Raw genomic sequence first — 22,128 nt, 5'->3', positions numbered from 1 at the left:
TTAATGTTACAGAGGCTTAAAATATTACATAGGAATAGAAAAATAACATAATTAAGACTATCAGAAGTACCTGCTAAATTAGCATAACCTTGCAGCCTTTTGTATGGATTTTTAATATCATTGAACAAATTATAAAATTAATATAAGGAAGTCAAATGTCAATTTTAGTAAGCTCAAGTTTAAGTTTAAAAACCTCTTATTGCAGGTTGATGACACTTTAAATTTAAAAAAAAAAAAAGAAAAGAAAAGTGGAGGGCTGGTTTTTTGAGTCTCTGTTAAGGACAGAAAGGAAAAAATATGAAAAAACCCCAACTCTAAAATATTCTTTCATGTAGCTTTCATCTATCCTTCTAAATCCTGGAACTCTTTAAACAAATAGCATTAAACTCTTTAGATATACAGTAGTATATTCTTTGAGACACTGAAAAAGAAAGAATAAGAAGCAATTCCAAGCAATTTGCAATGGTAAGAGACCATCTCTCATTAGCCTTCAGTTCATCAATATATTGAAATATGTGCTCAACCTCAAAACCAAAAAATGTGCTGTTCCCTTGGTCTACCATACATCACTGTTTAGCCTAAAGCTCTGGCTCTTAAAAAACAAAGCTGAGCTCTTAAAAATGAAGCTGATCCTCAGGGGCTGCCGTGGTTAGATATGAAATCACTTTTTGGTGCTGCAGAAGTGACGTGCAAGGGATACCTGGGGTTCTCTGGAGACTGAAAGGTTTATCTGATATTGTAGGTGGTCTTCAGGTGAGGGTTTGGCTCCTGTTGCACTGGGCTTGTGTTTCAGCTGTGCTGTGTTAAAACTCATGTCTTCCCTTCTGCTCAGACACTGACAGCAGAACTGATGAGCTCAGGATCTGAAGGAGATAATTAATGCTTTGGAAATATTTTTCCAGACTTCAGTAACTGCTGAATTGTCTCCACAAAAAACATGTGTTCCTATATCCCAAAACAGAAAACAGCAAGGAAAAAGAATTCTCATATTTAGAAAGAGAGGAAGGATGTAACTCTTCAGTGGTATGCTGTACAAAATACGCTCTTTAAAAAATCAGTTTTTTTCAGATAGTTTCTAACATTTTAATCCTACGTATTTTTATGTGTACCATATTTAGTTGTGAAACTGATAAAGAATGTTGCTGTTTTAAAGACAGAGAGTAAATAAAATCCTTTTCTCCCCCAGGCCAAGAAGATGGAGGTATTTTTAAATTTTTCTGGGACCAAAGCAACTAACCCTGTGGCAAATTGGACTGAATTTTTATGTCATGAGTAGTACCACAAATTAAGCAGTACTACAAATTACTGTATGCAGTTATTATATTAATTGATTCAGTCCTAAGTTATTTTTAACCCTTATGCATATATTAATTATTTATATCTGAGATACCTAAAAGAGGATAGAAAAGTGAAAGAAATGGGATCCTGGAATTTTTCAATTTGAGCATCTTCTAGTAAGTGATAGCAAAGCTATCAGCTGAGTAGATATTTAAATCTGAAAGTGAAAACTGAATTCAACCATAGCATGTCTCCAAAATTTAAAGGCTACTTAAATTTGAAACATGCATTTCTGAAGCTTTATGAATGTTATGCGTCCATTATTTTACATATTTATTTTCACTAAAAAAATGTGCCAATAGAGACTATTGTGGTGGAGAAATATATAATAAAAACCCAACTTCCTCCTTTGTAGATATTAAATGAGAACATTCTTTCAAAATTAAACCATTAAAATGCATTTTCAATGCCTTTAACAGTTCATTTTCAAACTTTCTTTATGCATACCATAATCAGTATATGACAGTCATGATTTCTTGTGCCTGAAAGACTGGCCACTGGAAAATTGTGTTTCATACTGCCTTGTCATTGTTTGTTCTGGGGTATATTAAGCTGCAAGGTGTTACATTAAGCTGTGAAGATGATGGCTCCACCTATGGAAAAGAGACTTTTAGAAAAGCTTAATTACGTTTTTATATTCTGTATAAGAATCCATCCACAAACAAAAATCAAATTCTTGAATGTATCATTCTTGAGAAATACTCATTTATTATAGAAAAATTCATTATTATAGAAGTATTCATTATTATAGAAAAATTCTCAGGTCTCTGTGAACTAGATCTGTTGGTACATGTTGGTGAAATCAGAGCACTTCAATCCAAGAGTTTTCTACTGCAGTGACAAGTTCAGATTCATGCATCCCAATAACAGTAAAAGGTCAAATCAAGAGTTCCTTCAACACTGAAATCAGATTCCAGAGGGTTTCAGATATTCCAAATATGTAGACTAGTCTAGGGTCTAGCCGATGTGATTCCCTTTACCAACATATGTACCAAAATGTAGTAAGGAGCTTGAACAAAGTTTCAGAGCTGAGGAATTTTGATGTTGCAAACTTGCTGAGGGGCCTTTTAATCTAAGAGACTTTTGCAAAATCTAGGGGCCTGTGTGGTTTGGGTGGTTTTTTTGATTGTTTGCTTTAAGTTGAACAACATTCCAGAGATGTTTACTTATAAGGTATCATTCATATGTTATTGTGACTCTTCTTCAGCTGACTTTGAAAATTAGTTTATTTCATTTATGTTGAATTCTTTTTTCATGGAAATGTTTTATCGATTACAAGGACTAAGACAACCACATAGTGGTGTGTAAACATTATTATCTGACTCATTCAAGTTCATTTACTTCATTCTTTACTTTCTCTTCTTGTTTTACACTCTGGGCATATTTGTTATGTTAGACATATTCTGTTACACAGCAAACAGCTATTGATTCCATCTGTGTGTTTGAAATCATGGATAGTCCAAATGTTAGTTAAAATCTGTTTGTTATCAACAAATTGATTTAGTGAAGACACAAGAGTAGCTTTTCTTTGTTAAAGACATCAAATGATGTCTTGGAATGCATGAAACATGTGCAAGGATATTTATAAATACAAATAGAATAATAATGTTAAAAGCATCCATGTCTTTATTACAGCTTTTTTGGTATCACCTTAATCCCTATGGGTGAAGATCCTGTAGACAGACAGCAACACAAAGTGAGGGAGACAGATATAATGGAAAAAAATAATTATGCAGAGGACCAAGAGCTAACATAACATTTTGGTGAATGTTTTTACTATACAAACTCATATACAATCCAAAAAACCCATAACGCTTTGTATTTATTATTACTGACTTTTTCAAATCTCAGGGAACTGGAGTGATTTTTAAATGGGAGAAAAGAACTCATTAAGGGTTACCTTGCCTTCTGTCTTCCAGCTGGTTATTGTAGACTTTGCTAATATTGGCTCTTAAGGGATATCAGAAAACTGTCTTGGGGAGAGTGTTATTCTGTGTTTGTGCTGGGACATAGTTAATTATTGAATTGTGTGCACAGAATGGTTTTCATCAAAAGAATACAAGTTGGTTGGGTTTTTTTTTTCTTTATGAAAATCAAATTTATGTATATTGAATATTGAAATATATTTTAAAAGTTTTTATCAACTAGCATGTTTTGACATTATTTTTTTCCCAGTTGAAATATTCAAATTAACTGAGAGGTAGTTTAAATCAACCCAAATGGCTATTTTGTCTAGAGAAAAGATCTCACCTGACAAATTTCACCCTTTCAAGGGATAATAAAACATCACTTCTTGCACCAATAAAAGCAGAGGTACACATACACCATTACAGAAGGGATGCAATTTGCAAAGGGTGCTGTGAGAAGGTACAGGCTGGAAAGGAGCAAGTCAGTGACGCTCAAATGGGACACATGGGGAACTGCAAAGGGCAGAGCAGGCAAGGCTGGGGGAGGCCAGCAAGAGGTGAGGCTGCATCTCTGCTAAACCCCAGCACTCTGATGAACATCCTGCTGTGGTGTTTAGCACTCAGCCATACTTATCCATAACCATTTTAACTGGGTTTATGTGGCAAGGTTTTGGTATCAGGAAGGCTGTAGGTGTGACTTCTCTGAGAAAACATCAGAAATTCCTCCTGTGGTGGACAGAGACAGTTTCAGACATCTCCAAAACAGGTTTGCCACTGCACAAATTTGATCCATCTTGGTAGCACCTCTGTGAAAACATATTTAAGAAAGCAGGACATGTATTGTGCAACATCTGGGAGCGAGGAGTGTGAATGTCAGAGAAACAGCCCTGCAGACCCAAGGCCAGTGCAGAATGAGGGGCAGGAGGTGCTCCAGGTGCTGGAGCTGAGATTCTCCTGCAGCCCATGGTGCAGCCCATGGTGAGACAGCTGTGCCCCTGCAGCCATGAGAGGGCAGAGATCCACCTGCAGCCCATGGAGGAGCCCACACCAGAGCAGGACAAGATGCCCTGAAGGAACTCACGAGTCTGTGGGAAGCCTGTGTTGGAGCAGGCTTCTGGCAGGATCCACACTGGAGCACTGCTCCTGAAGCACTGCACCATGTGCAAATGACTCATGCTATGGCAGGAGACTTCTTGAAATTATTTGGCCTATAGAAGAGACCCCTGTAAGAGCAGAGGAACAGTGTGAGGAGGAAGGAGCAGAGATTTAATGTTATGAACCCCCATTCCCTGTTCCCTTCACTGCTTGGGAGCAAGAGCTGTAAAAGAGCTAGAGGTAAAATTGAAGTTGAGCCTGGGAGGGGTAGAGCACTTAAAAATTCCTTCTTGTTTTTCACTAGCCTATGTTATTTAAATTGACAATAAATTAAAATAATTTCCTGAAGATGAGCTTGTTTTGCTCATGACTGATCTCCCTGTCTCCCATCCATCTGGTTTCCCTGCTCTCCCATCTTGCTGTCCTTATCTTGACCCGCAACCTTTTTATTGTATTTTATTCCACTGTTCTCTTGAGGAGGGTGAGGGATACAGTAATTTGGTGAGCACCTGACGGCCAGCTAAGTCAAACCACAACACAGTTTTATGTACTTGCTAATTTGGAACAGCCAGGTGATGTGGTTGTTCCTGTCTACAATGTTCTCATTCCCTTACCCTGTATAGTGTCATACAAGATGGGTGGGTCCCATTAAGTCCCACGGGGCGTGTTGGACAAAGGGATCTGATGGAAGAAGAAGAAAAAAGCAACCTCATTTGATGCTTTTCAAATGAACATATGAGAGGGAGAGGGAGAAGGCAAGGTCTCCTGTGGGTCATTACCAAGCTGATGCTTGGCAGCCAATGGATGGGAAATTAGCTTTCAAATTGCCTTTCTGCACAGGAGCTGATCTCTTCAAGGAAGGGTCCCAGCCAACCTCCCTGCTGCCTGCAGGCTGCATCTGATCTGAGTGGAGGTCAAAGGCAGGTGTCCATGGCTGTGAGCCTCTGCCCACACTTCAGGTGTGGTCACCCTGCCTTGTTCTCCAGGTTTAGCTAAGGACAATGCCAGAGGGTTGTTTGGTGCCAGTCATTTTGGAATAAGGTGAGTTTATAATCAGAGGTTCTCATTCCTGCTGGAAATGCAGCAGGGACTCATTCTTTGGCCTTCTTAATTGAAGCAATTGAAACCACTGAAAATGTTCACAAAATAATTAAAAATTGTCTCTATCTACAATAACAGAAAACCCCTTTTCTTTACTATTTTTTCTTTTTATTTTTTTTTTAAATGAAACCACAACTTAGCAAACACTGGTTTGGAGTCAATTAAAACAGAAGAGAGTTTGCCTTTGCCAAAACATTTAATATAGCTGCTGGGCTAGATATCTCTTAGCCTTCTCAGTGACTATCTAAATGTAAAAAACCCACTAAAACTTTACAATTCTACAAACATAGCACATATTGTTTTCCTGGTTTGTGAATTAGTACTGTGAAAGGTGCTAATTTCTGCATGGTGCAAATTCCTAGTTTATTTTAATTTTTTTTTTTAAATGTTGAGAGTAGACAAAAGCTTCTTTTACTTTTTTCAACTGAGCATTATTCTTCCACAAACATGAAAAGATAAAATAATCTAAATATTCTATGTAAAATAAAAAAAATCAACACAAGCAACAACTGATTGAAAACTTCTTGTTCCTCTCATCTATGTGATCTTTCTGACAGATTCTCTCTCTCCTCACTGAAGGGCTGGAATATCAGAAAAACAGGCCTCCAGGTAAGAGAGCTGGCTGGTTGTCTGCTTATCCAGTTACTTGGGTAAAGTGGGAGGGGGGTTTAGTATTGTTTTTGGAAATAATTTCTGCTTTGTGTCTTTTAAACAAACAAAAAAACCAACATAACAAAGAAAAATGAAAATTCCAAACAACAAAATAAAACAAAACAAACTACCAAATAAAGAAACAAAAAGGGAGTTTCAGGTACCTCAGTGTTATCTGTAACACTGACTGTGGACCTAGGTGGTAAATAAAAATAAATTAGATATTCAATAAAAAATTTAAAATGCAGTGAGACTGAATGTATATAGAAGACAGTTTTTACCAAGGGCAAGAGCTTTCCATTAGTCTTTTAATCCTTATATTTTTGACTATTTATAGTAACTTCAGTTATCCTAATGACAAGATCATGGTGCTTGCCTGTTAGCTTTTTTCTTTTTCCTCACCATGTATTCATTTTGTGATCAGGAAGGCTATATAGAGTGCAGTATAAGACCACAAATTTTTTAATTTTGGCTCATCGCTAAATGCCAGTAACATCTTTTAATTTCCTTTTATTGCAGAGATTTCTGTGTTACTTCATCATAATATTGTTTGAATGGCGACCAACCTGGAACAAACATCTAAGTCATACTGGGGTGAGAGAAAGAAATTATACTTTCAAAGGCACAAAAAAGAATCACAGCTATTTCTTTTGCTGACTCACTGGCCAGCAAATAATCTCAAATGAGAACCATGGTGTTAACAGATTATTTCCTTGTGGTTTTTTCCCCATGTACAACGATAAAAAATGCTTAAAAGCAGTAACTTGGATAATGCAAAACACGAAAGAGAGTAAAAAGGGAAAAGAGATAAAATTTTTAAGGTCTTTCTAGAATAGTTATAATTGTGCTTATTGAAGTTGAGTAGAAAATGGCTGCCTAAATATAGTTAGTTTGTTCCTTCTCCACTGATTTCATTGTTAAGAGGCGATGACAATTTTCCCCCAAGAAATGTAAAAGCAACATATTTATGTGGTCGTTTATCAGTACATAACGGATTTTCTTTTTTCTGGAGAGGTCAGATTATGTCTAAGTTTACCATACCTGAGAGGAAAAACCAAACAAACAGACCTAAAGGGCCAAATTATCTTTAAAATAGATCTGGACAAGGGGCAAACTTGTACAGACAAAGACTGTTCTGTGTTGTCCTGCTCAATTGTATTATTCTACCCAAGACAGAGCATCTATTTTCAGAGACAATAAAAGATATTCCTAGCTCTTCTCAGACTGTCTCAAATCACCCCTACTCCAAAGTGAACTGCTTTGTTCACTGCTGCAAGTGCATGTATTTCACTAGGGCTGCTCAGAAGTGTTTCTGAGGAAGTAAGAGAGGTGGAAGATACATCACTTCTACAACAAAGTGTAAAACGTGTAGAGTAAGGCAACCTGAAGCTGAAGGAGAGGGAGCTTATTCCATAAGGTTCATGCTTCTGTATTCTGTTTAAATGTTGTTCTGTTTGACCTCCCCAGCTAGAGAGAAGTAAAACTACTCAGAGCCCAAAACAAATAAAAATGTCACAGACTTAGAGGGGTGAATAACGATGATACAAGGAAAAGCTTGTACATATTAATAAGTAATTTATCAGCATCAAATAAATAAAAGTCAGCACCAGTGACCTTTTTCATAAGTACCCAGAGCAAATTAAATCCAAAACTCTTCCCATAAAATTAGAAGATCAAAACAGATATGCAATCTAATGCAATTGTTAGCAGACAGTCAATTTGATGGACTTTTGTAGGATTGTTCCTACAGTTGTGAAAAATAATGAATTCTTAATAAAATGGAGGATAGCTGAATTCACTTTTCACTCATTGCTATAATTTGACTTCAAATTGGAAATAGTTAGGAACAGAGCACTGAATCTGGCTTATTATTCCTATACTTTGGGCTTCTGAAGATTGTGATCTGAACTGCATTGCATGATATTGAGTATTTTTTAGAGAACAAAAGAATTAAATTGTAAGTGGGATGTGTTAGAGGTAAACAAAAACAAGAGTCTTCTTCCCTCTTGAAGTCAGTGAGTTTAAGCTTTGCCTCAGTGAGCTGTTTCAATCTATTCTCAACCCCAGAGACTTTAAAATCTCAACTGATGTTAATGGAAGTTTGGCATGTGATCATGCATTTTGTTGAACTGAAGCCTGTGATTATATATTTTGTTGAACTGGAGTGTGAGGACATATCAAAACTAAAATCAAAGACTTCCATTGCCTTTTGCTAGGTTTAAAATAAGTTATTTTGTAAATGAATGAGTATAAAATCTCATCCTCTCACCAGATAACATTTTGGTCTCACCATATTAGAAATAATTGGTTGTCCAAGGTCAGTTGTCTGCCTGTTTTTAATCAAAGACTGGCTCTCTCAGAGCCAGTGGGGTAATTGAAATATTTCCATTTGAGGTTCAAGCAAGTTTTTAATCTGTATTTATCTGTGTGTTTCCCTTCCATGCCATTGATTGGGACTGTCTTTTGGAAAACTCAGAATATTTTTTGTCTTAGTGGTCCTTTCTTCTTCATATAAACCCTATGATTTGACTGCTACGCTGCAACAAAAATAAACATGTTTTTCCTCTCTTCTTCTAATCACACAGCGCCAATATCCATACTAAAATATGGCTTTCATCAGAGCTCATGATGCTTGTATGAGACAGTTAAGATTATCTCCAACAAAAAGCATTTTTCTGTCCTTGTGAGAAAGGAGAGCATATCTGCAAAACCTTCCTGCTACTCATGTTTTAATGTCCTGCCTGAATCCCAGAGCTTGTTAGAGGTGGCAACTGGAAAAGGAAAACCAATGACAGTTTCAACGACAGTTTCCCTAGGGAAGAGAGGAAACACAGATGCAAAAAGTCTCAACTGAAGTTCCACCAAGCTAATATAATTTAAGTTTTCAGACTTGAGAAAAGCAAGATGAAGAGGAATCCTTATACTTAATTCTGATGTTGGAAACAAGTGTCAGTACTCAGGAAGATGAAACATGTGTAAGTCAAATAAACACAAAACCAGAGTGTTTTCTGGTTATTAAAGCCTCCCTTCTCGAGCCAGAACTTCTATCTACTTTGGCAAATAGGATCTTACACCTGTTTATGGACTAGATCAAGACTATTTAGTAAACAAGTGTTTAGTATGTTTATTGTAGTTATTCTTTTGTGTACATGCTATAAAACTATAAATTGGAGGATAATTTTTTTTTTGACAGCATAGTCTTTTGGATAAGTTAGCTTGGGGACCACTGGCTGTTCAATACTTACATACATTGGAAGGTCTGAGAACAGGAGCCAAATATCTGTGTTGTCTGACCTGCATACATTGAATCACAGAACCACAGAACCTCTGCTGTCAGAGAAGAGCTCTTAGATCATCACCACCTTACTGTTAAACCATGTCCTCAATACCACATCCACACCTTTTTGAACTGTTCCAGGGATGCTGATTCCAATATCTGGCCATTCTCTGGAGATTCATGTTAGATCTTAGCACAGATTTTTGGTCACTGATCATCCAAATCTACCTGAAACTTTGGCTCCAATCTCCCAGATTATATCTGGGAATCACATCCCTGTACATGACAGAGCACATGGCAGAAAGGCACCAGGTCATGCTTCCGTACTTCCTTCAGGTGGAAGTAGGATTCAAGTTGTGCTCATGTATCCATCAAGTCAGGATGATTAGATCATCTGGATCTGAACACTTGGAAGAAAGTGGAAGAATTTTGATGCCTAGCCTGAGGAATGCAACCCTGGAGAAAAAGAAATTTAAGAGGAAATTCACCTGATAATCAGGAAAACCATTCTCATATCCCTAAAGCAGACTCCTTTTCTATATGTGTTGTTCAGGAAGGGATGTGTTGTACAACTCTTCTGATGGCTCAGAAGTCATTTCCATTTGCTACTATAATGATGCCACAAATTTCCCATTTCTTATCCTGTCTTTTTGGCAGTAGAAAATTTTAAGGCATTTTTTAGTCTTTGCAAGAAAAAATAGTGCAATCAGAGTTCGGCTGTTGGGGTTTTTTAAAAAAAAATCTTTTGGTTATGACTCCTTGTTCTGTTCACAGTTATGTTTGTATTAACGCTGTCTTTGCAGGCATAAATTATCCTTCCAGATTCCTGAATGGATGTGAAGTGCATTAATTAGCAGATTGCCTGATTTAATAATTTTTTTAACATTATGATATATCACTAAAGTAATCATATCATTGAGGTACTTTCTGCCTGATTCAAAGCCTGTTTTAAAGAATTTTTGCAAAGTTTCTCCTGGAGTTTTGCATGTGTTTGATTACTGATAACTTATCACCAATGTGCACTTGTAGGAGAAACATTGGCTTTATTGTGTCTGTTTCCAGTCTTGGGCTCATGACTTAAGGGTTTTACCATAGAAATTCCATTATTGCCACCAGATAAAACAGAGTCTGAGTTTGAGGCACAGCATTCAAATTTCAGCTATTCAAATGAACTAAGGCAAATGAATGCAACATCTTAGCACATGAAAATTTTTCTCATATGTTCCTGGCATTTCCACTGAACTCCCTCTGACATCTCATTTTGAAAGCTGGAAATGTGGTGAATACATACTCTCCCTTCATGAGATTTTATTTTCACTGATACCTTTAGATATAAAGCCTGGAGGATGCAGTAAAAAGCTGGCATGCAGGGAGCTGGTAACTTTTAGGAATGTCACCTGTGCTTCTGTGATTTACTGTTTTTCAACTTACTGAATGGAAGTAAAGGAATTTTAAAAAATAGCGTCAGAGACAATGTGGCCAAAACCTGCTCCTCACTGAAGTGCAGGATTCTGAGGCGTTCTGGATAAACACTTTTGTCAGTTGGCTGGAGTCAGAGGTTTAAGAATGCAGAGTGCAAAAATTATTCTTTCAGAGGATCTGATCTTGTAAAGCATGTATGAATTTTATTATCCTACCTGACTTGCCTGCCAAGGGCTTACCTTTACCCAGACTCAGTAAAGCCTCTGATAGTGTCTCCCATAGGATTCTCTTGGAGGAGCTGTCAGCCCACGGTTTAGACTGGTGCACTCTTTACTGGGTTACAAACTGTTTGGATGGCCAGGCCCAGAGGGTGGTGGTGGATGGAATTACATCCAGCTGGATGTGGCTCACCAGTGTTCTCCTGGGATCAGTTGGGGCCAGTCCTGTTTAAAGTCATTATTAGTGACCTGGGTGAGAGGATCAAGTGCACTCTCAGTCAGGTCACAGACAACACCAAGTTGGGAAGGAGTGCTGACCTGCTGGAGGGCAGGAAGGCTCTGCATGGAAATCTGGACAGGCTGGACTGATGCTGAAGGCAATTTTATGAGGATCAACAGGCCAAGTGCTGTCTCCTGCTTTTGGATCCCAACAACCCCTGCAGTGCTACAGGCTGGGGAAGAGTGGCTGTAAAGAGAACAAGAGGAGAAGGACCAGGGGGTTTTGGTTAACAACAGCTGAACATGAGCCAGAGTGTGCCCACATGGCCAGGAATGCCAGACAGAATTTGTGTCCAGCAGGAGCAGGGCGGTGATTGTTCTCCTGCACTTGGCACAGGTGAGGCCACACCTCAAATCCTGTGTTAGTTCTATGATTCGATGAGTCTAGTGTCAGCCTCAAAGAGGTCATGTAAAAATTATTAGGTTATCTTTATTAAGTCTCCCATGAAGAAAGAAGCGCTAAATTAAGCACTCAACTTCTCATTTTAAAGTGGTTGAGAAATCCACAAGTATATTCACAAATCACAACTAGAATCCCATCAGCCCATATGCAGTAGAACTGCCATCAAAAATAAAGCTGGGGTTCTTCATAGAAGAAACAGGAAAAAACACACTTTTTTTTTTAAGTCTACTATATTAACACTGCTGTTAATATAACACACTTCCACATGAATTTCATTGTCATGAGAGCAATGATACTGAGATAAACAAGGTTCATATTAACACCTGAACTTTTATTTTGAACTCTTTCTTTGAATATGGGCAGTGCTTTCCATTCCTATGCTTTATATACCTAGGAAGAATAAATCCAGCATTAGGGCCAGTACAAGTTTTTCTCCATTTGTCAGTGGTACAGGTGCTGCACAGACAGAAGCAGGAACTCAACAATGTCAGAAAGTCAGATTATGAGCAGGCAGCCCCAGATACAAGACACAAAGTTATCGTTCTTCTACAGCAGCTCTTTAACTCATTGTCAAAAAAGAGATTGGGAATGACCATGCTGGCTGGTAAAAAAGCTAAAAGGTGCATTGGGCTATCAGCTTTCACCAACTGCTGCTGGAGTTCATAAAAGTGAAAGGATTCTAAGGGATGCCCAGTAAAAGTCACATTAAGATACTCTGACACATACTTTATTAAAGAGAAGAAACATTAAAAATTGAAATTTTTGCTATAAAATGCATTCTTCCTCCACTGCTAACAGTGTGCCTTGATATATAATTTTCTGTCATTGGAATGAAATTTGATGGTTCCGCTTAATGATATTTCTAGAATTGCTTTTCAAGTGATGGAACTAATGCATATATACTTAATTTTCATTTTATGGATCTCTATCTTACATGATTGCACATATTCACTTTTGGTTTTCAGACCTGTTTTTCAGCTATTATTCAATAATTTTATGAAACTGTTCAGCATCTGCCAGGTTTTTGATATTTTGCCCTTCAACTGTATAATGGGAAATATTTTTTTTTCCTCTTCCTCATATCTTTTTCTTAAAAAGAAAATTATGAGACTTCTGTCAACACTGGCAGTTTAATGTAATTTTAGTTAAAGTGAATAATGTAAAACAATGTTTGCAAAGTTCCAAAGTGAGGAATATTTTCCATTATTTTCTTAGCAACCTACTTTCTTGAATAGCAAGAGACTCTTACCAAAACAAGGCACAGAGCTTTGATTCTAGGAGAAATTATGAAAATTCAAAATATATACCATTACCTCAATTCTTCAGTTACTTTTGAGCCTGTGAGAGCTGAATAAGAGAATTAGTAACTGGAAGTAGTACAAGCTTCAGAATGGCCATTTGATCTTTCCCTCTTCAGTAAGGCAGTTGAAGTCTGGCCTTCCTCATAGAAATGAAAAATAAGAAATTTTTACAAGTTTTTTTATATATAGTGGTTTATTCATTGCTAAATAAAGAACTAATTATGTTGTTGAATTCATCTTTAAACCTGAATTATTTCAATAAGTGACACAGTAATGTTTGCTATGGAAGATACTTTAAATGCTGTGACTGAAAACAGATCTGCATAAGCATGAGAAAAGTGCCAGGTCTTGATTTCATTCTACTGGCAAGACAGGAGCTCCCAAGACAGCAGCAAGGGAGGGAAGCACAAGGTGAAATTCATATAGAAGCTAAACAGCCCCAAAACAGGCAGCACCTTGTCAAGAACCTTGGCCTTCCCATCCAAGCATGGACACAGACCTGGCCACCACTTTTTGACATCTTCACGGCAGCCAGACCAACTGCCATAAGCTACACTTTCAAAATGTCATCCTGGAATACAGGGGTGGTAGGCTGGCTTGGAATCAGGAGCAGCAGTAGCAGTAGCAGCTGTCCAGGCCAGCATCCCTTGTGTGGGAGGTGGCTGGATGCTCCCAGATATTTCCCCTCCTGTACCAAGTGCTTTTGTCAGGGGGCTTTTCCTCCCCTGAGGGAACTATGGGCTTACTAAGTATAGGACTCCAGCATGCCTCTTCTGATACCTGTGGGCACTGACCTCTGGACATGCTTCTCAGACAGGGTCTACACAAGTCTGGAAGAAAAGTAGCTACAATTGGAGAAAACTTAAGGAAAACCTTCCAGGACTTGTTATTTCCCTCACCACTTCACAGAGAGCAGCCTTAAGGTAGAGGTGGGGCAGGGCTCCACATCCTGTCATCATCCAGCCATCAACTTCTCATCATTAACAGGCTTCTAGTGTTTCATCTGAGAAGTCAGGGGCAACCTAGCTCCAGTTCCATGCCATATACTCTGCATTTCTCAAGCAGATTATTGAGCAGAAACTGCAAAACCTCCTGAAGGCAGCTTTTCTCCCGGTGGTTGCACCTCATTCCTAAGCATTTGCATTAATGATGCTGCATCTTGTTTCACAGGCGATTACATCTGACAGATTCTGGTTTCTTCAGAGACTTTTCCTTTCCCATTATTTACCTATACTGAATCTGTCTTGCTCACCATTCCCACTCTCAAGTTTTGTAGAAATCTGTACCCATCCAACACTGGTATTAAAGCTAGATGCAAATTAAGGTTGATAAAGGTTTCTGATTTGAAGGAGCACTGAAATACCATTTTGCTTACTTTGCCAGAAGATGTTCCTATCCAGAGAGACTTCAAAAGGTAGTTTGAAATGTCTGGGGTTTGTATTTAAAAATACAGAAATGCTGTGTACTTTTGAAAAGCTTCAGACATATGTTGGCCTTCTGTTGTGAGATAGGCTTACATGCGCAAACATTTATTAGTAGGGTGTTCAGATCATGGCCTTCAGCAATCCTATAATATGGCCAGTTTCAAGAAAAAAACAAAACTAAGGGAGACAGAAAGAAAGCAAGAAAAAAAACAGAACTGTCCCCAGTGACCATATGGGAAGTGAAGCAATTGTTATCCTCAAAAAGCATCTTCCATTGGCTCCTCTCCAGCACACAGGCAAACCCCATCCACGCTTTTCCATAGAACTCTATAATTTTCACCAGGATCCACTCAATCCTCCTACTGGTGTTGGTTTCTGTTGCTGTTGCTGCTGGCTGGAGCATGCTTTCACCTGGGCTACTGCTGCAGAATATATCATTGAAAAGGTATGCACTTGTGTATTATTGGGTCCCCATAGCATAACTCAAAGGCTAAAAGGACAGGGAAAGGACAGAGAAAATAATTATTTGATTCTGGGAGAAATTTGTTTCTCAAGAGAGCCAACCATAACAATGCTGTCAGAGTTGGGAGGAATAAGGCCTTGAGGCTATTAATATGAGAATAGCATCATGAGAGAAAAACAGACAATCTCTGCCACAGGAGGCTGGCTGAAACACTGCAGGGCTTCAAGGCAAAGGCAGGTTACAGAACTGCAGCTATAAGTGCCCTAGAATTATAAAGGTGAAGGCATCTAAGGCACTGAGCAACATTTCTGAGCTTGAAAGGTGGTATGTTGCTAATTCCCCTCCATGGCTTCACTCTTTACATTTCCTCTGATAAGTGACTGCAGTCTCTTTTCTTCACCTCCTCTGTCTGCTGTTCTCCCTCTCCTTCTGTTTCAACATTTCTGATGGTTCTTTCAAGTGCACTGTCTCCCATGACTAGCACACATGCATGCCCTGCAGCCAAAACCCAAGTACTTCTGCTTTGCATGGACAAGTACTTTCTTCCTTGCCTTTACTGGACACTGTAATGCAGAAACAGCTCCCCTCTAGTGACAAAAACCTCCTTTCTGCCTTCCTAATTCTCTGAGGAGCAAAAGTTCTTTTTCCAACCTATTGAATAAAACACATCTGCCAGCTTTGGAGCCACCTGGCAGAGCAGTCCCTGTTCTCTCTTAATGGCCTATTTAGTGATAATGAGACATGTGAGATATCAAATGCCACAATACCCTGTCATTACCCATCACTGTCTTCAGCCTTGCAGTAACTTTGTGGTATTTAATAAACTGTAACATTCATACCCTGGTAATTTCCTAGACCTTGTAGTTGTCTACATTAAGTTTCTTTATAATCAGGGATATTATAAAAATATGTACTTAAAATAGTTCCATCTTCTATAGCATTTGACACTGTCCTGCATAAAATCTTTGTTTCTAAACTGGAGAGACATGGATCTGATAAATAAATCATGGTAGATAAAGAATTGGCTGGAACTGGTTGTGCTCAAAGCTTTGAGGTCAATGGCTCGATGTCCAATAGGAGACCAATGACAAATGGGATTCCTCAGGGGTTGTTATTGGGACAGGTGCTGTTTAATGTCTTTGTCAGTGACAGGGACAGTGGGACTGAGTGCAGCCTCAGCCAGTTTTCCATTGACACCAGGCTGTGCAGATGATCAGCATGCTGGAGGGAAGCAATGCCATCCAGAGGGGCCCTGACAGGCTTGAGAACTGGGCCTGTGCAAATGTTCTGGACTTCAACAAGGCCAAGTGCAAGGCTCTGCATCTAGTTTGGGGCAATCCCAAGCTCAGAGAAAGGTTAGGCAGAGAATGGATTTGGAGCAGCCCTGGGAAAAGGGATTTGAGGGTGTTGGGTGGATGAGCAGCTCAGCATGACCCAGCCATGTGCCCTTGCAGCCCAGAAAGCCAAATGTGTCCTGGGCTGCATCCAAAGCAGTGTGGGCAGCAGGTGAGGGAGGAGATTCTGCCCCTTTGCTCTGCCCTGGTGAGACCCCACCTGCAGGGCTGCATCCAGCCTGGGGTCCCCAGCACAAGAAAGATGTGAACCTGTTGGATACAAGTCTAGAAGAGACCACAAAGACAATCAGAGGATGGAACACCTCTCCTATAGGGCTCCTCTCTCTGTAGACAGTCCGAGTGTTGGGGATGTTCAGCCTGATGAAAAGAAGGTTCTGGGGAGGCCTTACCATCCCTTCCAGTACTGGAAGGTGCTACAAGAAAGCGGAAGAGGGACTTTTTACAAGGAATGTAGTGACAGGACAAGGGGGAATGGCTTTAAACTGGAAGAAGGCATGTTTATATTGGATATTAGGAAAGAATTCTTCACTATGAGAGTGTTCCAGACCTGAAGACCCAGGAAGTAATATGTTCCATTGGCATGTGGATTTTGGTGAGGGAAGCAGTAGTTCTCCAACACATAAATCTGAGACATCTTAGAAATAAGGTTCTGGAAAAAAGCCTGAATTAGCTGTCTCAAGAGGCTGGAAGCAACAATTTTATTGCTAGCAGTTATTATGTACTATTTATGGTAAGCAGCTTTTTAAGGACTGAAGCACAGATTGTGGTCTGTTTGTTATCCCTAATAAAACCAAATATAGGAAAAGACAGTCCATAAGGACACAGATTTTAAAAACAAAATAAAAGGACCAGCAACATATCAGGTGTGATGGAGGAAAAGAAATAACTCTGTAGTTAGTGCCTTAGCTTGTGAAAAATGTGCAAACAAATGCCAGGAGGAAGAAATTGGATAGCACAATAAAGAAGATTAAAGGTTCTGGGGGAAAAATCAAGTAAGTGGAGCATGAAAACACAATACTTGTAATTAATACAAGTAGGCACAGGTGAAAAAAAGCTTACAGGAGAAAAGAATACATAAGTCACTCAAGCTGTGCAGAGCTAGAGTGCAAATGAAAATTCAGTAGCTAACACAAGGAAAGGAAAAATCAAACTGTGGCTGGGGGAACTCGAGAAGTGCATTGACAGCACAACTGCGAGTAGGCAGATCTAAAAGACGGATATATCTTCCTTTCTCTGGGAGGTCATGCAAGGACACTGCAAAGAAAATGGAAAACAACAAGATCTTTAAGAAAATATAGAAAGGAACACAAAACCACTGAGAACACAGCCTATTGATCATAAATTTCTAGAAACCATGGAGCCCATAAAAATCATGGACAAAAAAAAAAATTAATCCTATTGAAGATAAAATTGGACTGTTCTGAAAACAATGAGATGACATCTTTTTAAAAAGATCAGAATTTCTCTTTTTTTTACTCCCTCTCCTTTTTTTTTCCTGCAGGCACAAGGTTCCTTCTCATCTAAACAGCAAATGAAGTAATTTTGCTCTTCCCACTTTTGTAAAAAATGGTTGGGCAAGAAAGGCAAAACAGCATTACTCACAGGAGATATTATTTCTGCAACAATGTAGGGAAATCAGTTTCTCTTGTGAATCTAAATCAGCCAAGGAAAATGTCAAAATTTACCTGTGATTTTGGCAGGCATTTCTGAATAGTGACTGTATGGAATTGTTCTGTGTTTTCCCCTTTTGAAAAGGTCTCCTCTTCAGCATTTAACCAAATGAGGAGAGAAATCAAATTTATTTATGGAACTCACAGTGGCTCCTATTTTTTTTTAATCATTATTACATCTTAAATACCTGCTGTCTCTATTAGCCTCTATCTCTTTCTGTCTCTTAAGAAGCACCTTATTTACAATAAGGTAAGCTCAATAATCACTTGATTTTAAAGAAAATGCTTAATATATTGTGATACTTATTGATGCAGGATGTCCATGTTTAAATACTTGTACATCAACTGAATCAATGTTGCTACAGGAATATGCCTTAAAGCATTTATTCATTCTGTGCAGTGAAGCACATGAGGAAATGGAATTTTAATGACAAACTGCTTTAAACAGTGAATAGAGGAAATCCAAACTGTCGTTTAAGTAGACCTTCACGTGAAAAAATACTATAGTGATGCATGGGAAGGCTGCTGCACAATTCCCATCTGATACATATATCTGCTGAGATGCAGCTGACTTAATATGACATTTGGCAGAAAAACAGCAAATTTAAATAATCATCTAAGTACTTTTCAGGAATTTAAGTAGAAGAAAATAAATAGAATAAAGCATGTTCATAAACTGAATTGTATCATATAGTAATATTGTATTTTATTTCAGTCTGCTGTTTTTGACACTGTGAAATTGTTAATCAGACATTGAAAATAAAATAGTACCTTCATTGAATATGTTAAGTTCAATATTGCAGCCATTTTTAAGGTTTATTTTCAGGAGAAAAGCAAAATAAGCATGTACTTGCCAGCTGTGCAGTGCACCTACTCTGACATTTTGGTGTAAGAGTTTAACTTGTAATTACATGGGGCATGCTCAGCTTGGACGAGAGCACAGCAGAACGAAGTAAGGTGACATCACAATCAATTTTAATTCTATGAGTTAATTAAAGCCTTAAGCTCCCATGTGCATGCCAGGCAAGGAATGTGACAGCAAAATTTGTGAGAGCTGGGCTGGATCTCTGCTGCAATCTGGGACACAACAGAAAAAGGATTTTCAGATAGGAAAATACAGCAGACACATCACATTCTTTTATCTTTACAGGAGCATTTAGAAAAGGGGTTCATTACACCTGAAAGGGGAGCTGAGAGATTTTGCTTATGTCACTATATTGCCATGATATAAACCAGCTGTGAGGGAATCTGTTTGAAAGCAGTATTTAAGAGGAAAAAAGCTGATTGGTGTGCATACAGTACCTAACATGGAGACCACAGTATGTATCAGATGTAGCAGAGCAGCAAGCTGGTTCTAGCTCAGTTTTATCATTTTCAAATCTATAATTTATATTTCTAGACCAGAAAATTTTCTTTTTTGGGGTCAATAGAATTTTCTTTTTAAGGTTTCTTAAGATATTTCTTTCATCTGTTGTAAAACATAGATTTTATTAATTTTGACATGTTTAATCAGTCACACAGCTGTGACTAACCACCATTTGTTAAATAATTTTTACATTACTAACTTCTCCATTAATTTTCCTGGGTGATTGAAAGGTGTAATGAAAAATTTTACAAAGGGCTGCCCTATTACTCGTTAAGCACATTGGCATATTCAAATCCTGTAAAGCTAGGGAACACTTCTTCCAGAGCTTTAGAGCAGTCTCTATAATGTTCTATTTATAACCTTACATAGCTCTTATCACTGTGGCATCTGACTGATTCCCAGGCCCCTATTATATGGCACAGCTACCTTATTTTATTGGAATGCTCTTAGATAATTTTGCTGCTTGGAAGAAATTGAAGAATGTTATTTTTGGGCTATTTGAAACTGCCTGTGTTTATTTTTACCTGGAGAGGTGCTTCTTGCACAGGGAAAATGATGCTTTGAAGCAATTCCTCATTCCATCAAGAGCTTATTGTGTAACTAACTGCAGACCATTACAAAACTCAGGGCCTAAATAAATACCTGCTCTATAGACTGGGACTGAATTTTGCCATGTCCTGAAACCAATCCACTATGAAAGATTGAATTGTTTGTAGCTGTGGAGAAATATTAAGTCTTCACTGACAGAAGCCATGGAAATCTTGGGGGAAAATAAATTACTGGTCATGTTCTAAAGAAGTCAGAAGCAAGAGCTGGTAGTTGAAGTCACAATAACAGATCATCCCTTTGAGAAAATTAAGGGAGAAGTATTAATAAATACACACTAAAAAGAGGGTGAAAATGTTTATATTATACATTAGCAGCAAAAATGTGAGAAAATTTGCATAAGGTACACTGGCAAATTTCCAGTGATAGTTTTTTTGTTTAAAAGCTATTCATAAAGAATATGTGCTTCTACATTTGCATGTATCACATATCTGTTTTACTCAGAAGTTTTATGGTGTTCTGTCTCAGAAATTTGACTGAGAATACGTCTATTAATGAACAGTTTATAAGCAACACCCCAAGGTTTGGCACTGTGTGACTCTTTCCACACAGATGTCACTGGCTGATCCTTCAGTAGAGTCTAGAATTCCATAGTTCTGTCTCTGTGTCTCTCTGCCAGACAAAAACTGCAAAAATTATGAAAATATGAGCTTTTATGATGTATTTCTAAATGAGTGAAGAAACAGCAGACTTAGGGAAAATAATCATCAATAAAGAAAGTTTCCAGAAATAAGACTTATTTTCTTTTTGTTATTTTGCCTTGAGCCAAACATTTCCACAAATCAATTTCATCATCAGTAACAGACACAATCATCAATAAGCTAAATAGCAGATTTTCTAAGTATAAATGATCTGATCTGGGAAAAGTGAAGAAATATGGCAATAAGTTCCAAGAATGCAATGGCTCCTTTCAGAGTTGAAAAGGTACCAAAAACCCTCTCTGCCACTACCTGATCTAGTATTAGTGTCCAAATCTTGAAAAGCAAGTGTTGGAAGACATTTTTAAACACTGTCCTTATCCCATTGGCATTGTGCCAGAGCCACGTATAGCCATTGTCATAAAACATAAAAGCAAGTTGCAGGTATTACTGAGCACCCTCTCCCAAATTCCAGGGCTGCCCTCTCCTCTGAACCAGCTGCTGAAGCCAGGTCAGCATATGGGAGCACATCCATGAGGAGTGATGATTACTAAAGTCACAAGTGAGATGCTGCGTTTTCCTCTCATTCCACCCACTGCCCAAAGCAAAGGGAATGACATCCCCTCGCTGGTATGTGTCACGGTGTGCTCCAAGAACTGTGCCATGCACGCCCACAGTTACATTTCATCACACCTCGAGACGAAGGATTTCATCATACAGAAGTCAAGCACCCTGTAGCTTCTTAGCTTTCTTTGTCCCAGGGCTGCCACAAACCACAAGGATTTTTTGTTTTTTTGTTTTTTTTTTGTGAAACCCTGCAACACACTTGTAAGCAGAAATACTGTCCTTCGCTTGCAAACAATCACAGTTCTTGATGGTCACTGCTCTGAGCTTGATATTTTCAGTATCAAATGTCCTTGATACAGCTGATCTTGAAAAGAGCCTCCACCAAAACTATAGTTATGTCTCTACAATCCAGAGAACAGCTGCCACTAGGGTATCACGCCATAATACATAAGGCCAGGAAGTGGATAAGAGCACTTTCTTCCTGTTCTCTCAAAGCAGAGCAGTAAAGGCAGATAGAGAAGGGAGAAGAGAAGGTGAAAGAACAGAAGCAGTTCCAAGCACTCACAGTCAGTGCCTGCACTGATGTCCCAGGAAGGCTTTCTGACAGATTTCCTCCAGGACCCCTGTGAAAATGGCCTCGGGGTGCTGCTGCCAGAGCCTCTCCTCTGCTTTTCTATCCAGAGTCCCTGGAGATGCTGAGAACAGTCAGCCTGTTTCTTTTCTCATACAGAATTGCAATTTGTTGCTGTAGTCCTAAGCTATAGCTAGATGAACATTGAACACACACTATTTTGCAGCAAACCACTCCTGCCTCCTCCTGCCTGATGAATTCTGGCTTTTTAGAAAACAAATTAACTTTGAACTCTTCTGGAGACTGGAGGAAATGCTTGTGCTTGGAACAAAAGATGCTTTCCCATCACAGCAAAGACACGAATAAATAACTGCAGCTTGGTTTCCCTCCCCCAGACACCAGCTTAGAAAAGAAGAGATCTGTTTTTCTTCAGCATAAAAAGCAAACCCATAAATAACCTATTGAAAAGGATGTCT

General features: G+C 38.5%; 2 long non-coding RNA genes across 2 annotated transcripts in view; one reads left to right on the top strand and one right to left on the bottom strand.

Annotated features, from left to right (window-relative positions):
- The window catches only part of LOC135295996 (uncharacterized), a 56,118-nt gene extending 34,217 nt beyond the window's left edge, over positions 1-21,901 (bottom strand). The window contains exon 1 of the long non-coding RNA XR_010358039.1: positions 21,647-21,901. This is a non-coding gene — a long non-coding RNA (uncharacterized LOC135295996). The remainder of the gene's footprint in view (positions 1-21,646) is intronic.
- Positions 5,172-12,033, top strand: LOC135295995 (uncharacterized). Its single transcript, XR_010358038.1, has 3 exons — positions 5,172-5,381; positions 6,612-6,686; positions 8,678-12,033. It is a non-coding gene; the product is annotated as an uncharacterized LOC135295995 (long non-coding RNA).
- Positions 21,902-22,128: the final 227 nt, after the last annotated feature.

Source organism: Passer domesticus, chromosome 3 (assembly GCF_036417665.1).
Source record: "Passer domesticus isolate bPasDom1 chromosome 3, bPasDom1.hap1, whole genome shotgun sequence".
NCBI classification, from domain to species: domain Eukaryota; kingdom Metazoa; phylum Chordata; class Aves; order Passeriformes; family Passeridae; genus Passer; species Passer domesticus.
The sequence above is the reverse complement of the archived record's forward strand: the minus strand, read 5'-3'. Positions and strand labels throughout refer to the sequence as shown.